Genomic DNA, 16,932 nt, shown 5'->3' with positions numbered 1-16,932 from the left:
GCTCAACTGGAATTCCATCACCTCTACTAGCTTTGTTCGTAGTGATACTTTCTAAGGCCCACTTGACTTCACATTCCAGGATGTCTGGCTCTAGGTGAACAACCATACCATCGTGACTATATGGTTCATGAAGATCTTTTTGTATAGTTCTTCTGTGTATTCTTACCACCTCTTCTTAATATCTTCTGCTTCTGTTAGGTCTATACTATTTCTGTGCTTTATTGTGCCCATTTTTGCATGAAATGTTCCCTTGGCATCTCTAACTTTCTTGAAGAGATCTCTAGTCTTTCCCATTCTATTGTTTTCCTCTATTTCTTTGCATTGATCACTGAGGAAGGCTTTCTTATCTCTCCTGGCTATTCTTTGGAACTCCGCATTCAAATGCATATATTTTTCTTGTTCTCCTTTGCTTTTCACTTCTCTTCTTTACTTAGCTATTTTAAGCCTTTCTCAAACAGCCATTTTGCTTTTTTGCATTTCTTTTTCTTGGGGATGGTCTTGATCCCTGTCTCCTGTACAAAGTCACAAACCTCCATCCATAGTTCTTCAGACATTGTGTCTATCATATCTAATACCTTGAATCTATTTCTCACTTCCACTGTATTCACCATTATCAACCCACATTTCTTATGTGTCCTGCATCGGCAGGTGGGTTCTTATTTGCTCTTCCTGATCCACTCTGCTCTATTTCACTCTTCCCTGTGCCGTAAGAGGCTAGTCTTTCAGACTCCATCACAAGCTAATGACCTCTGTTTATTTTCCTTGGATAGTCCAGGAGGATACTGGGAGAAGACTGGAAAGAATTACTGGAAAGAATAAAGAGTATATGTATGGCACTTATTAATGTAGGTTCCTTCTTGTTCTGTTAGGTTTCCTCAGGATGGCTGTGTTCCTCAAGGCAACCTGCCATATACAACTCTCTCTCCCTCTGGATTCCAGCAACTGTTCCCCTTTCCTCAGTCCCTTGAGATAAGATTGGGGTACACCTCTGCTCCTGTTAAACTAGGGTTCTTGCTGTATTTATTGGGATCTCTTATATACCACTCAGACCTTTACAATTAGTTCCTTTGTAAATAGTGTGCCATTTGTTTCTTGTTGATACTCAAATCCAAAAACCAGATTTGCATTTTGGTATTGAAGACATCTTTATCTATCCAAGAAAAATGAAAATCCTCCCCACAAGGTGATCTCTCCCTGAATTCAACAAGACATAATACTACGTATCTCTGGCTTCCAAACCTCAACAGTTGATCTGCCTGGTAGACCTCAGATAAACACAAAGAACATAAGTTGCAAGGAGTTTGGAAAATTTAGTTTTACCTTTTAAGCCTCAATAATTCAGGAAAACACACCAGGAGACAGAGCAGATAATTCATGAGCCAGCATACCATTATGTACTACAAACACTAAAATTTACACACAAATATTTATTAAAAGTTGACTTCCTATGGAATAATAGTATTTTCTGCAATGTTTATCATGTATATGCTTTGCCTGTGTTGTTTTATGTAAATATTTAGATTAGTAATCAAAGACAGGAACTCAATAGTTACCAAGGAAATACATACATTGATTATCAATAGAACAGTAAGATTTAAAACGTCAGGTAAGTATTGATTTTATTTCATATTCAGATTATTTTTACATATACAATAAACAGAATTGAAGTTTATTCTAGGAAATGCATCCTCAAAAATGTAGATATGAGACAGGTCCCATTTCCCTTTTGAATTCCATAGGCACTGAAAATATTAGACTGTGGACAATGGACTGTAGTCATAGAGAATATTTTCAGAGTGTAGTAGATTGTTAAAGTAACAACAATTCTTCATTTATCCAAAGAAGAGACCAAGTCTATTTCCCCAGTGCATGAGTATGGCTGAGCTATGTGAATTGCTTTTGACAGTAAGTTATTAGCAAATTGTGGCATAAGCAGAGACTTGAAAAGCATTTGCACATTGAAGCTTAGCTATTTGCCATTTGGGGATCTCTTGTCATCATCATTAGCCTTGGTTAGCCTACTAGATGACAGAAGACACATTACTCAGCCAGCTTATCTTCCAGATATTAGCCAATCACTAGAAAAAGTCTGATCCATCCTGGATCAGCCAGCCCCCAACCAATCTGCCAACTAACAGCAGATGCATAAGCTAACCCAATAAAGTTGAGCCAAGCCCACCACAGATCAAAAGAGCCACCACTGAACCCAGTCCAAACTGCAGACCCACAGAATCCTAAGCTAAAAAATGTCTATATTTTCAAACAGTAAGTTTTGAGGTTTGGGGTTTTGTTACACAAGCAAATTAGATGATGTATAAATAGGTACCTTTAAGGGATGTTCTGCTACCAACTAACCTGAAATAATATGGCACTGGATTTAGGACTGGATAGTAAATTGAAGCTGGAAAAGCAGTGAGGAAACTGCTGTAAAAGCTGAAGCAGAAGAACAATTGGCAAAACTGTCACCTGTAGTGACACGTTAGGCAGAAAATTATCCGATCAACTTGTTGGCATTGATAAGATAGCTTTCAAGCAAAACGTTCAAAGTGTCAGCTGGTTTCTTTTAGCTTCTAGGATAAGGTATGGCAAGAGAGAGATAAACTAAAAAGAGACCGGTTCTGTTCTCAGGCAAAATTTAAAGGGGAAATAAAGCTGTAGGACTTGGCCCAGAAAGCAAAACCGATTTTCATTTCCAGTATCTCCAACCAGAAAAATATTTTCAAAATAAAATGAAAACAAAGAGAAAATCAAGGGTGTGTCTGTAAAAGCCTTTGTTAAAATCCTGAAAGATTCAAGGAGTGCTTAATGTCCTTTCTGAGATTTACACAAGGCTTCTAAAAATTATAAGGGTGTGGTCACACAAAAGTTTGGGGCTTCCCTGGTGGCTCAGGTGGTAAAGTATCGCCTGCCATGCAGGAGACCCAGGTTCAATCCCTGGGTTGGGAAGATCCTCTGGAGAAGGGAAAGGCAACCCACTCTAGTATGCTTGCCTGGAGAATCCCATGGACAGAGGAGCCTGGCAGACTACAACCCATGGCGTCGCAAAGAGTCCAACACAACTGAGAGACTAAGCATGCACCCATACACACAAAAGTTTAACACCCAAAAAGGTGTTTATTAAATCTACAGAGAGAGGCAGCTTCAAAAACAATTGAGATTTTGGATTTCATTGATTAGAGTACACCAGAATCTAAAAAAAAAAACACAAAAATTTTATGGGAGTTATATCAGTAAAAAAGGCCACTATTTTAGATGAAAAGAAATTGAGATTGTTAAAATTTCAGCAACAAAAAAAACCTCTCTATGTCAATTTTCTATACGAGGAAGTAAACTAAGACAGCTACTCAGTTGCAAACAAAGCAATTTTCGTGGAAAAGGCAACATTTTAGAAGATAGAAGCAAGCGCCCATGTGATAGAGTCAAGATTCATGGAGAACAATGGATAAAGAAACCACACACAAATAAACTTAGAAATTTTGCTTTGGGAAGTGCCTTCTCTGAAGGAGAACTAAACCCTAGGCAAAAACAAAAACAAAAAAAAAAAACAAAAATATCCCCTGGCTCCAGAGTCAGAAGACACAGCAGCATCTCCCCTGTGGCATTTCAGAATTGCAAGAATCAGTGCCTGCTATCTGCCTCCTTCTCTTCATTTGTTTGAGCGGAAAAGTCAGTTATATTAATAACTACTTTATCTATCCTTGTCTCACCATTCTTTGTGGGGGACAGACAACTTGTAATTTTAATTCCTTTTTCTTTTGTTTCTGGGAGTGAAAGAAACACATCCAAGAACCATATTCAGACCTTTTTTAAATCATGAGGCTCTAGCTCAGATCAGATCAGTCACTCAGTCGTGTCTGACTCTTTGCGACCCCATGAATCGCAGCACACCAGGCCTCTCTGTCCATCACCAACTCCCGGAGTTCACTCAGACTCACGTCCATTGAGTCAGTGATGCCATCCAGTCATCTCATCCTCTGTTGTCCCCTTCTCTTCCTGCCTTCAATCTTTCCCAGCATCAGGGTCTTTTCAAATGAGTCAGTTCTTCACATCAGGTGGCCAAAGTGTTGGAGTTTCAACTTCAACATCATTCCTTCCAATGAATATTCAGGAATGACTTTCTTTAGGATGGACTGGTTGGATCACCTTGCAGTTCACGGGACTCTCAAGAGTTTTCTCCAACACCACAGTTCAAAAGCATCAATTCTTCGGCACTCAGCTTTCTGTATAGTTCAACTCTCACATTCATACATGACTACTGGAAAAACCATAGCTTTGACTAGGTGGATCTTTGTTGGCAAAGTAATGTCTCTGCTTTTCAATATGCTGTCTAGGTTGGTCATAGCTTTTCTTCCAAGGAGCAAGCGTCTTTTACTTTCATGGCTGCAGTCACCATCTGCAGTGATTTTGGAGCCCAGAAAAATAAAGTCTCTCACTGTTTTTCATTGTTTCCCCATCTATTTGCCATGAACTGATGGGACTAGATGCCATGATCTTAGTTTTTTGAATGTTGAGTTTTAAACCAACTTTTTCACTCTCCTCTTTCATTTCGTCAAGAGCCTCTTTAGTTCTTCGCTTTCTGCCATAAGGGTGGTGTCATCTGCATACCTGAGGTGTTTGATATTTCTCCCAGCAATCTTGATTCTCTGCCCTTGGACGTGGGGTATCTCCTCAAAGTAGCTCAGCTCCAGCGCCACACAGCCCCAGCTCAAGGAAGGCTTGCAAAAACTACGTAGTTCAGCAAAAGGTTTTAAGCCACTAATTTGTTACACAACAAAGACAAATACACAGGACTAAGCTACTTCTACACAAATGTCTATATGTAATCTTAAAAGAATAACTTGAAAGGGTTCTATATCTCCAACTGAGAAGTTCAAAAATCTAGATTGGTAAAGATTAGGAGTTTTTTTCAGAGAAGGCAATGGCACCCCACTCCAGTACTCTTGCCTGGAAAATCCCATGGATGGAGGAGCCTGGAAGGCTGCAGTCCATGGGGTCGCTGAGGGTCGGACATGACTGAGCGACTTCACTTTCACTTTTCACTTTCATGCATTGGAGAAGGAAATGGCAACCCACTCCAGTGTTCTTGCCTGGAGAATCCCAGGGACGGGGCATCCTGGTGGGCTACCATCTATGGGGTCGCACAGAGTCGGACACGACTGAAGTGACTCAGCAGCAGCAGCAGGAGTTTTTTGTTTGTTAAAAGGAACACATTTTGGGGGAAAAGTTAAAACTTATTTTAAAAAATGTATTGACACTTGCCTGAGAATTTTGTTTGTTGTTGTTTAGTTGCTAAATCTTGTCAGATTCTTTTGTGACCCCATGGACTATAGGCTGCCAGGCTCCTCTGTCCATATTTGAACCAAATGTGCCTGGGGTTTTCCAGACAAGAAGAGTGGAGTGAGTAGCCATTCCCTTCTCCAGGGGATCTTCCTGACCCAGGGATCGAACCCACATCTGCTGTTTGGCATGCAGATTCTTTACCACTGAACCACCTGGGAAGCTGGAGAAATACAATCTTAAAAACCAAAAAGAATAAATTATATGGGATAGGGAGACTCAGACAGTTAAAACTGAAAGATGTTGAAGGAGGTCCTTCAAAGGATGTAACCACCTGTTGATGCAAAACCTGGTCCGAGTCAATGAGAGACTCCGAACCCCATTTTGTGCTTTCTTGGTGGCTCAGACAGTAAAGAATCTGCCTGTAATGTGAGAGACCCGGGTTTGATCCCTGGGTCAGGAAGATCCCCTGGAGAAGGAAATGCAACCCACTCCGGTATTCTGGCCTGAAAAATCCCATGGACAGAGGAGCCTAGTGGACTATGGTCCATGGGGTTGCAAAGGCTCAGACGCAACTGAGCAACTCACACTTTCACTTCACTTTCACCCCATTTTTGGAAAGCATACTCTGTTCACTGTTTCCACAGTGGAAGGTGTTTTCAAGGACTCGGCCTTAAAAGAACAATGTATTGTTGAGACCATCTGGATGGTAGATGTGACTGAACCCAGTTAAGGCCTCCATATAAACTTTGTAGCTTCTGGTGGGTTGGTGAAGACAAGAATCATATGTAAATTCCCTTGTTTATTAGAATGGCCACCTATTAATCTGAAGTAGTCTGCCTTTCTTTAGCCTCTCCTTGTCCTCCACATATAAGGCCCAATTTTTAAACCAACAAAAGACCTGAGCTAGTTCTTTCCAGTAACTATTAAATATATGTGATCTAGAATAGTTCTTTTTCTCCACTGCTTAATAAGTAAAATAAGGGAGACTGGATTAAATGAAATTTGATTTTGTATCTTACTTTAAAATACTTTTCTGATTCCATTTCAAATTTTGAAGCCTGTCTGACCATTATGCTAATGGCAATGTCTTCCACAGTGAAACAGAGCAGGACTCTATGGTTCTTGCCCCCCTGACTCCCACCACTTCCCCATGTCTTTAGCCTTCCTTTTTTCTGTGGAAAAACTTTAGCCAAAGGATAAGTTTAATCAGATAAGTGAGAAAATGTATAAACAAAGGAAAATAGTCAAAGGAGACCAAATAATAATAAGGTAGTCATTAAGAATAGTCAAGGACATTTAGTACCTCCACAGGGGGCTTCCTTGGTGACTCAGTCAGTAAAGAATTCACATGCAGTGCAAGAGACCTGGGTTCAATCCCTGGGTCAAGAAGATCCCCTGAAGAAGGGAAAGGCAACCCACTCCAGTATTCTTGCCTGCAGAATCCCATGGATAGAGGAGCTTGGCAGGCTACCATCCATAGGGCTACAGTCCATGGGTTCTCAAAAGTCAGACACAACTTAGCAACTAAACCACCCACCACCCAAGGGCAGTAGGTAGTGTTCTGAGCCACATCCTGTGACCTGTCTTATAGGTACTGAAACACCCACCAGGTGGAGAAATTAACTACATGATGACCAGACTGTAGCTGTGACATGTGTTGTACTTAGTCATTCAGTTGTGTCCAACTCTGTGGCCCCATGGACTGTAGCCCACCAGGCTCCTCTGTTTATGAGGATTCTCCAGGCAAGAATACTGGAGTGGGTAGACTTTCCCTTCTCCAGGGATCTTCCCAACCTAAGATCGAACTCAGGTCTTCAACATTGCAGGTGGATTCTTTACCATCTGAGCCACCAGGGAAGCCCAAGAATACTGAAGTGGGTGGCCTATTCCTTCTCCAGTCCATCTTCCTGACCCAGGAATTGAACCAGGTCTCCTAATTGCAGGTGAATTCTTTACCAGCTACCAGGGAAGCTCAGTTGTAACATAAACTGCCACAATTCAGAGAATTAGCCTCAAGGAAATAGAAACAGACCAACTTTGGAACTGAAGATTAGCTGTACTTGAAACAATCAGGATGATGCTATCAGACCACTGATGACCAATTTCAAGATGACTGCCAAAGCTGGCTGTGCTGCTTCTACATGTAGCCCCCTCCCTCTGTCTATAAAACCTCTGGCCCACTGTGCTGGGGGGTGGAGGAGGGGGTGGCATTGGCCTTTGGACAGGAGTCTGCCACCCTGCCTTACCCCTCCCTCTCTTTCTTTCCACCAACCTGGCCTACCTACTTGCTTTTGTGAGAAGCAGTCAGAAACCCCCCACTTTCAGTTACAATGGCAGTTGAATTCATACAACTATATTCTTTAATATAGGTATATATAGAAGTTTTATATATCTATTTTAAGAAAGAAAATGCACATTGCTAACTTTATCTATATAGGAAAATATAAATTTGTATTTTCTAATATTAAGCAGTTAGTAGTTTCACCAATCAGCCCATTGAAAAGTGAAAGAAAATGAAGTCACTCAGTTGTGTCCAACTCTTTGCAACCCCATAGACTGTAGCCTGCCAGGCTGCTCTATCCATGGGATTTTCCAGGCAAGAATACTGGAGTGGTTTGCCATTTCCTTCTCCAAGTCCATGGAAAAGTACTTATTAAATGCCTGTTATATGTACTGTGTTGTGCTTGACACTTTATAGGCAAGCCTAGATTGCCCTCAAAGACCTTACTATTAATTGGAACAGAAATATATGTATTTATAGAAATCAAACTATAAGCTAAAACATAATGTATGACAAGTACCAGAGATATCATATCATATAAGTCAGCAGAGCTTAATGGAGAAGAGAGTAGGTTCTGGAGTCGGATTGTCAAAATCTGCTCCTGGCCCCATCACTTACCTGCTGTGCAGCTTAGACAATTTTTTTTTACCTCTCTAGGCCTATTTCCTAATCTGTAAAATATGTATATTGATCAATATTACTACCTCATAGACTATTATAGACAATCAATATATACAAAATGCCTGTGTGGTAAGTCACTTCAGTTGTGTCTGACTATTTGCAACACTATGGACTGTAGCACACCAGGTTCTTTTGTCCAAGGGATTCTCCAGGCAAGAATACTGGAGTGGGTTGCCATGCCCTTCTCCATTGGATCTTTCAGACCCAGGGATCTAACTCACATCTCATGTCTCCTGCATTGGCCGGCAGGTCCTTTACCACTAGCAACACCTGGGAAGTCCATTGACTAGAACTGTTTAAATGTTAATACATACAAAGTACTAAGGAGAGAAGAAAGGGGATGTAAGTACCATGTGTCTAAATGTAGACAGTAAATGACTGGGAATGATTAGCTACTCGACATGAACTGTTCTGAGAAGAAACAAAACCCAGCCCTGTGCATTTCATTTTAAAAATTAACAAAATTTTAATTACAGCTGAGAAGAGTTACCCCACGTCCAAGGTTAGGAGCAGTGGCTGCACTTTTCTGGAGCAGCATGAAGAGATATCCCACGATCAAGGTAAGAGAAACCCAAGTAAATGGTAGGCGCTGAGAGACAGTATCAGAGGGCAGACATATTGAAAGCACAATTATAGACACCTAGCCAATCTGATCACATGGACCACAGCGTTGTCTAACTCAGTGAAACAAAGTCAGGCAATGTGGGGCCACCCAAGATGGGAGGGTTATGGTGGAGAGGTCTGACAGAATGTGGTCCACTGGAGAAGGGAATGGCAAACCACTTCAGTATTCTTGCCTTGGGAACCCCATTGAACGGTTGTTGTTGAATCACGCGAAGACACCAGGATTCTTGGCCCCCGGAGGAGAAGAGTTCAATCCGGGGCCAGAGACGAGGCTTGATCGCTCAGAGCTTTTGTGTAATAAAGTTTCATTAAAGTATAAAGGAGATAGAGAAAGCTTCTGACATAGGCATCAGAAGGGGGCAGAAAGAGTACCCACTTGCTAGTGTTAACAATGAAGTTATATACTCCAAAGAATGTCTGGAGGTTGTAAAGACCTCCCATAATTTACATTTTAAGATAACAGAATTAGCCAGAAGGTTTAATCCAGAGATTGTCCTTAGGCAGGATACATTATTGTTATATAATCCTAAGGAATGTGGAGAAAGAAAAAAAAGTTTGTCCTTTCTTCCTCCTTGAGAATTCCAGACCTCTCTCTCCTTGGGGACCCCTAGACTCCTTATCAACCTGCCTAGGAACTGACTCTCTCATTCCCCCCTTTTCTTTTAGGAGAATTATGTTGCCTAGGGAAAAGGGGCGTCGTTCTCGTTCCATAACTGCTAACGAGCTGACAAGGGGCGTTGTCCCTAAATTGGTGAGGCAACATATTCTCCTAATCCTCATATTGAGGATATCTGATCCAGGGGCCCCAAATAGTAGTGGGAGGAAGCTGCAGCAGTAGCAGGAGTTTGAGCAACCATTTGTAACTTAAAAGCTTTCATACGGCTAGAAACAAATCCAGTTATACAATTACAGATGCAGGGAGCAAACAGCAAAAACACAACATTCAGAATCAAAATTAAAAGTCACATCATGTCCATAGTTAAAGTGCAAAGTGCTGCACCAGTCCATTTTAGGGTTGGTAAATGTCATCAGATGAAGAAGAGGCATTGCATGTGATTGTTGTCGAAGGTATTCACAGACTTGGAGAAAGTCTTTTCCTTGAAGTGGGGATGTCCACCACGGGAAGCCTTCCACTGATGAAGAGGGGAGCGCTCCACAGACCCAGCAGTTAGACCGATTGAGGAATGCAGCATAGGAGTGAGCCCAAGGCAGGAAGACATTGTCTTGAGGATCCAACGGCAGACTCAGGATTTTTGGAGTCAGCAGAAGTAGACTCACATAGATTATCAGGCCCATCCGCTGCCCTTTGCTTAATTCTAGAGCTCGGGTCAGGGCCACAAGCTCCGCTAACTGAGCACTAGTTCCCTGGGGGAGAGATTTTGCTTCCAAAACCTGTTCAGCAGTCACCACGGCGTAACCTGCTTTACGCTTTCCATCCCAAACAAAAGAACTGCCATCTGTAAGTATTTCCATGTCAGGATTGTCTAATGGGGTATCCTTTAGATCCTCCCGAGCTGCATAGTTTAAAGTTAGGAATTGAGAACAATCGTGATCAGGTGTTTCATTTTCCTTCTCAGGAAGGAAAGTGGCAGGATTTAGATTTCCACAAGCTTTAAGCTTCGTTACTGGTCCTTCTAACAACAATGACTGATACTTAAGAAGCCTACTGTCTGTCATACAAATATTAACCTTAGAATTTAAGATTCCACTCACATCATGAGAAGTCAGTACAGTAAGGTTTCATCCATTAATTATTTTTAAAACTTCAGGTGCTAATAAAGCTGCTGCCCCAATTACTCTTAGGCAGTGGGGCCACCCACGTGGAACTACATCTAATTCTCTGCTTAGATAAGCAATAGGTTGCTGGTGAAGCCCTCGGGGTTGTGTCAAAACTCCCAATGCCACACCTTTTCTTTCAGTGACAAACAAATTAAATTCTGACCCTGTGGGCAAGCTCAGAGCTGGAGCTTACAGGACAGCAGTCTGAAAAATCTTAAAAGCCTTTTGAGTTTCTGGAGACCAAACCAGTTTTTCGGTTTGGGCCTGCTGAGTTTCAGCTATAAGTTTATATAAAGGCTGGGCAAGATCCCCGTAACCTGGAATCCAAATGCGACAGTAACCTGTGATTCCCAAAAATCCTCTTAATTGTCTTAAAGTCATGGGTAGGGTATGATTTAGTATAGGTTTAATTCTCTCAGGGCCTATGGCCCTAGTCCCTTCTGATATGATTAGGCCCAGATACCCAACTGATTGTTGACAAAGCTGAGCCTTTTCTCTTGATGCCTTGTAACCACAGCCTACCAGAAAGTTTAAGAAATCTTCTGAGACTGGCGAACAAGCTTCCTCTGTCTCAGTACAGAGCAAAATATCATCTACATATTGTAACACCACCGCTTCAGAGCTATTAAAGTTTTGTAGATCCTGTGACAAACTTTGTCCAAATAAGTAAGGACTGTCACGAAATCCCTAGGGCAAAACTGTCCAGGTTAACTGAGAAACTGGCTGTGTAGGGTCTTCAAAGGCAAATAGAAATTTACTTTCTTCCGCCAAAGGCACTGAATAGAAGGCATCCTTTAAATCAATTACTGAGAAATATTTGTTCCATTCAGGAATTTCAGACAGTGGAGTATAAGGATTAGTCACCATGGGGTGTAAAGGAACAACAGCCTCATTTATTATTCGTAAATCTTGAACTAGTCTCCATTTACCATTTGATTTCTTTATACCCAAAATAGGAGTGTTGCAAGGACTGTTACAGGGAATTAAAAGTCCCTGCTCCTTTAAATTTTTGATGATGGGTTTTAACCCTTCCTTAACTTCAGGTTTCAGTGGATACTGCTTCTTATGTGGAAATACGTGCGGGTCTTTGAGCTTAACAACTACAGGAATAGCATTTTGTGCTCGACCCACAGATTTTCCATCAGCCCATACTCTAGGTTTTACATTTTGTTCAACTAAAGGGAGAGAAAGGAAGGGCTCCATATTCATGAAAACAGAGGCATGGACCTGGCTCAGTATATCCCTTCCCAAAAGGGGTGAGGGAGATTCTGACACGATCAGAAACTCGTGTGAAAACAGCACAGAATCCCAGTTGCCAGATAAAGAATAACTGAAATAATACCTTTTGGCTTGTCCAGACAGTCCCATTATGGAAGCGCATCGGGAAGAAAGTGGGCCAGGGGCTTCAGTAAGCACAGAATAAGTTGCCCCAGTATCTAAAAGGAAATCAATGGATTGGCCCCCCACAATTATTAATACCCGGGGTTCCTCGGGTGTAATTAGGACGGGAGCTTGTGTGGGGACCCCCGGGCACCTTCAGTCCTGATTGTCTTGAGAGTCCGACCCCGGAGACCTATGCCTCTGGGGGTAGTCTCTCTTCCAAAAGACCAAAAACAGACATGGAGCAGGGGGCGGCTTAGATGCCTGAGGGCAATCCCACTTGAGATGCCCCTCCTTTCCACAGTAATAGCAAGCCCATCCCTTTTCACCTGGGCCCCTCTGGGCATTTTTCTCAGGCTGTTTAAGAACATTTTTCATAGCCATGGCGAAGGCTTCTGCCTTTTCCTTTGTCTTCTTTTGCCTTTCTTTCTTTTCCTCATATTCCCTACCATAATAGACTGTCTAAGCCAGTTGTAACAGAGCATCTAAAGACCGATTTGGTCCATACACCCGTTTTAATAGCTTATGGCGGATATCTGGAGCCAACTGAGTGAGAAATCTATCCTTTAAGATCACTTTTCCCTCTTCACTTTTGGGATCAATCTCAGTGAATCTGCGAAGGCCTTCTCTCAGTCTATCTAGGAATTTACCAGGAGCTTCCTTCTCCTCCTGTTCTATGTCTGCCAATTTGCCATAGTTTAAAGGCTTAGAACGCGCCTGCCTAAGTCCTTCAAGAATACATCTAAAAAAATGACTCTGATCCCATCTTCCTTTAGCTGTGTTGTAGTCCCAGTCTGGTTCTATAGTTGGGACTGCCTGATTCCCAGTGGGGAAGGCCGCTATCTCGTTCTCCCTCTTCCCTACTGATTCATTACCAAGCCATTCATCTCCATAAGCAACCGCTTTTCCCAAAACTCAAGTCTTTGACTTGGGAGTCAGCGTTTGTACCAAGATATACATCACATCCTTCCAAATGAGGTCATAAAGCAGAGTAACACCTTTAAACGCTCTAATATATTTTTCTGGGTCCTCTAAATAGTCTCCCAGATCATCCTTGATTCTTTGTATTTCTCGATAAGAAAAAGGCTTATTAACTCTCACAGACTGATTATTTCTCCCAGTGGGTGTTTCATAAAGAGGCAACAGCTTGTGTGGCTGTTCCTCAGTCTCTGCCTGCTCTGCGCATATGATCCCAGGGATAGATTGGAGAAACCTGTTTTTCTTTGTCTCCTGTCCTCCATCTCATCTCTTACTTCGATGGTCTGAGTTTCTACTGAAACCAAAGTAGTCTGAGGTCGTACTGAGACAGGAGTTGTTTGGAAGAGGACAGGAGGGAGCTGAAGGTTTCATGCCCAAATCTATACCCTTAGGACATAAGTCTGGCATATTTCACAGAAAGAAAAAGGGCAACACATATGCTACTTCTACCCATTTCCCTTGTTCCTTACAGAACCGGTCTAATTGTAGAACAGTATTATACTTAAGAGACCCTCCAAATGGCCACCATTCACCTTCCTCCAGTGGATACCGTGGCCATGCAGTACCACATAGGAAGACCAGGTGTGTCTTCTTGAAGCCCTGGGGATCAAATCTATCCCAGTTTTTCAGGATACAGTTCAAAGGAGTGAGGCCGAAATTGTTAGCTCCCATCTGTAAGAGAGAACAAAAGCGACCAGTGCCATTTTTCTAATGGAGGCGTCCCTCCTTGCTCTAGATGGGGGTGTAGACAGACGTTACACCAAAAGCTTTTCCTTTCTGGTCGGACTTAGTCTGTCCCTTACCGACGCAGGCGCAGTCCACATCCCTCCCGGTTCTACCACCGAGATGGGGTGGGGATGTACCAGGGGTAGACTTGATAGCATCCCTACTTGACATCCAGCTCTTCGCCTTTAACCTTGCTTACCTCTGATGTCACCTGGGGTGAATCAGAGTAACCTTCTGGAATGCCTCCCAAGCTAAGACCGCTGGGGAAAACATTTGTCACCTGAGTGCCTGTGCACGACCCTGAGTATTTCCTGACCACAATAAGACCAACGCGAACATAAAACTGAGATGTTCTTTCCAAGTATCACCACACCAGTATAACAGCCTCCTCTGATCCACTAAGACCAAAGGAAAAAAAAAAAACCCATCGCAGTCCCAATCTGAGTAACCTTTAACCTCAGAGATGTTCTTGGAGCTAGAGCTCCATCTAGCTTCCAAACTTTTGATTCCTAGCGAGGCTAGGCACTTTTTTGACTACCAATCCAAGTTTGGGACCTAAGCCACAGTACACAATAACAGTATAGATCACAAGTCCCAAGTCTATGATCCAATAGATTAGGTTAGTACTTCTAATTCCCAAGGAGTTATGAAATGGTCAAAGAGACCGAAAAGTTTGACCAAGAAAGGAGAATTCAGTCCACACACTTTGCCCATTTCTGGTTGGTTCCCCAAGGAGATATTGGGTGCCTCTTGGCATTGGCAGGTCAGTATAAGCCCCCGACAGGTTTCTGCCATAAGCCATATGAGATCACCGTGGAACCGCAGAGCAGGGCTCCTTACTTGCTTCACGCAGGGCCTGTCATTCATTCACACAAGCACACCGTAGAGTTAGTAAAGCACAGCAGAAAACGTATTCGCTAAGAGAACACAGAACTAAAGCTCCAAGCATCCTTACCTTGTCCTGAAGGATCCCAGACCAGCCCCCAAGATGAAAGGTTGTTGTTGAATCACGCGAAGACACCAGGATTCTTGGCCCCCGGAGGAGAAGAGTTCAATCCGGGGCCAGAGACGAGGCTTGATCGCTCAGAGCTTTTGTGTAATAAAGTTTCATTAAAGTATAAAGGAGATAGAGAAAGCTTCTGACATAGGCATCAGAAGGGGGCAGAAAGAGTACCCACTTGCTAGTGTTAACAATGAAGTTATATACTCCAAAGAATGTCTGGAGGTTGTAAAGACCTCTCATAATTTACATTTTAAGATAACAGAATTAGCCAGAAGGTTTAATCCAGAGATTGTCCTTAGGCAGGATACATTATTGTTATATAATCCTAAGGAATGTGGAGAAAGAAAAAAAAGTTTGTCCTTTCTTCCTCCTTGAGAATTCCAGACCTCTCTCTCCTTGGGGACCCCTAGACTCCTTATCAACCTGCCTAGGAACTGACTCTCTCACCATGAACAGTATGAAAAGGCAAAATGATAGGATACTGAAAGAGGAACTCCCCAGGTTGGTAGGTGCCCAGTATGCTACTGGAGATCAGTGGAGAAATAACTCCAGAAAGAATGAAGGGATGAGGCCAAAGCAAAAACAACACCAAGTTGTGGATGTGACTGGTGATAGAGGCAAGGTCCGATGCTGTAAAGAGCAATATTGCATAGGAACCTGGAATGTTAGGTCCACGAATCAAGGCAAATTGCAAGTGGTCAAACATGAGATGGCAAGAGTGAACATCAACATTCTAGGAATCACTGGATTAAAATGGACTGGAATGGGTGAATTTAACTCAGATGACCATTATATCTACTACTGTGGGCAGGAATCCCTTAGAAAAAATGGAGTAGCCATCATAGCCAACAAGAGTCTGAAATGAAGTACTTGGATGCAATCTGAAAAACCACACAATGATCTCTGTTTGTTTCCAAGGCACACCATTCAATACCACAGTAATCCAAGTCTATGCCCTGACCAGTAACACCAAAGAAGCTGAAGTTGAACAATGCTATGAAGACCTACAAGATCTTTTAGAACTAACACCCAAAAAAGATGTCCTTTTCATTATAGGGGAATGGAATGCAAAAGTAGGAGGTCAAGAAACACCAGGCAAGGCAAGACCAGGTAAATCTGGCCTTGGAGTACAGAATGAAGCAGGGCAAAGGCTAAAAGAGTTCTGCCAAGAAAATGCACTGGTCATAGCAAACACACTCTTCCAAAAACACAAGAGAAGACTCTACACATGGACATCACCAGATGGCCTACACTGAAAACAGATTGATTATATTCTTTGTAGCCAAAGATGGAGAAGTTTTATACAGTCAGCAAAAACATGACAAAGAGCTGACAAAGGGCTCAGATCATGAACTCCTTATTGCCAAATTAAGATTTAAATTGAAGAAAGTGGGGAAAACCACTAGACCATTCAGGTATGACCTAAATCAAATCCCTTATAACTATACAGTAGAAGTGAGAAATAGATTTAAGGGACTAGATCTGATAGACAGAGTACATGATGAACTATGGATGGAAGTTCGTGACATTGTATAGGAGACAGGAAACAAGACCATCTCCAAGAAAAAGAAATGCAAAAAGGCAAAATGGCTGTCTGAGGTGGCCTTACAAATAGCTGTGAAAAGAAGAGAAGTGAAAAGCAAAGGAGAAAAGGAAAGATATACCCATTTGAATGCAGAGTTCCAAAGAATAGCAAGAAGAGATAAGAAAGTCTTCCTCAGTGACTCATGCAAAAAAGTAGAGGAAAACAATAGAATGGGAAAGACTAGATATCTCTTTAAGAAAATTAGAGATACCAAGGGAACATTTCATGAAAAGATGGGCTTGATAAAGGACAGAAATGGTATGGACCTAACAGAAGCAAAGCTATTAAAAAGAGGTGGCAAGAATACACAGAAGAACTGTACAAAAAAGATCTTCATGACCCAGATATTCAGGATGGTGTGATCACTGACCTAGAGCCAGACATCCTGGAATGTGAAGTCAAGTGAGTCTTAGGAAAACCACTATGAACACAGCTAGTGGAGGTGATGGAATTCCAGTTGAGCTCTTTCAAATCCTAAAAGATGATGGTGTGAGAGGCCTGCACTCAACATGCCAGCAAATTTGGCAAACTGAGCAGTGGCCACAGGACTGGAAAAGGTCAGTTTTCATTCCAATCCCAAAGAAAGGCAATGCCAAAGAATGCTCAAACTACCAC

The 16,932-nt window shown here is 42.2% G+C and overlaps 1 long non-coding RNA gene across 1 annotated transcript; it reads right to left on the bottom strand.

The window, feature by feature from the left end:
• Positions 1 to 8,683: 8,683 nt before the first annotated feature.
• On the bottom strand, positions 8,684 to 15,171 carry LOC147369009 (uncharacterized). Its single transcript, XR_015167075.1, has 2 exons — positions 14,685 to 15,171; positions 8,684 to 13,675 (listed from the first exon to the last, which is right to left on the bottom strand). It is a non-coding gene; the product is annotated as an uncharacterized LOC147369009 (long non-coding RNA).
• Between the last annotated feature and the right edge of the window lie 1,761 nt (positions 15,172 to 16,932).

Source organism: Bos grunniens, chromosome 7, assembly GCF_055505025.1.
Source record: "Bos grunniens cultivar Pamir isolate PY7600 chromosome 7, Bosgru_T2T1.0, whole genome shotgun sequence".
Taxonomy (NCBI): Eukaryota; Metazoa; Chordata; class Mammalia; order Artiodactyla; family Bovidae; genus Bos; species Bos grunniens.
The sequence above is the reverse complement of the archived record's forward strand: the minus strand, read 5'-3'. Positions and strand labels throughout refer to the sequence as shown.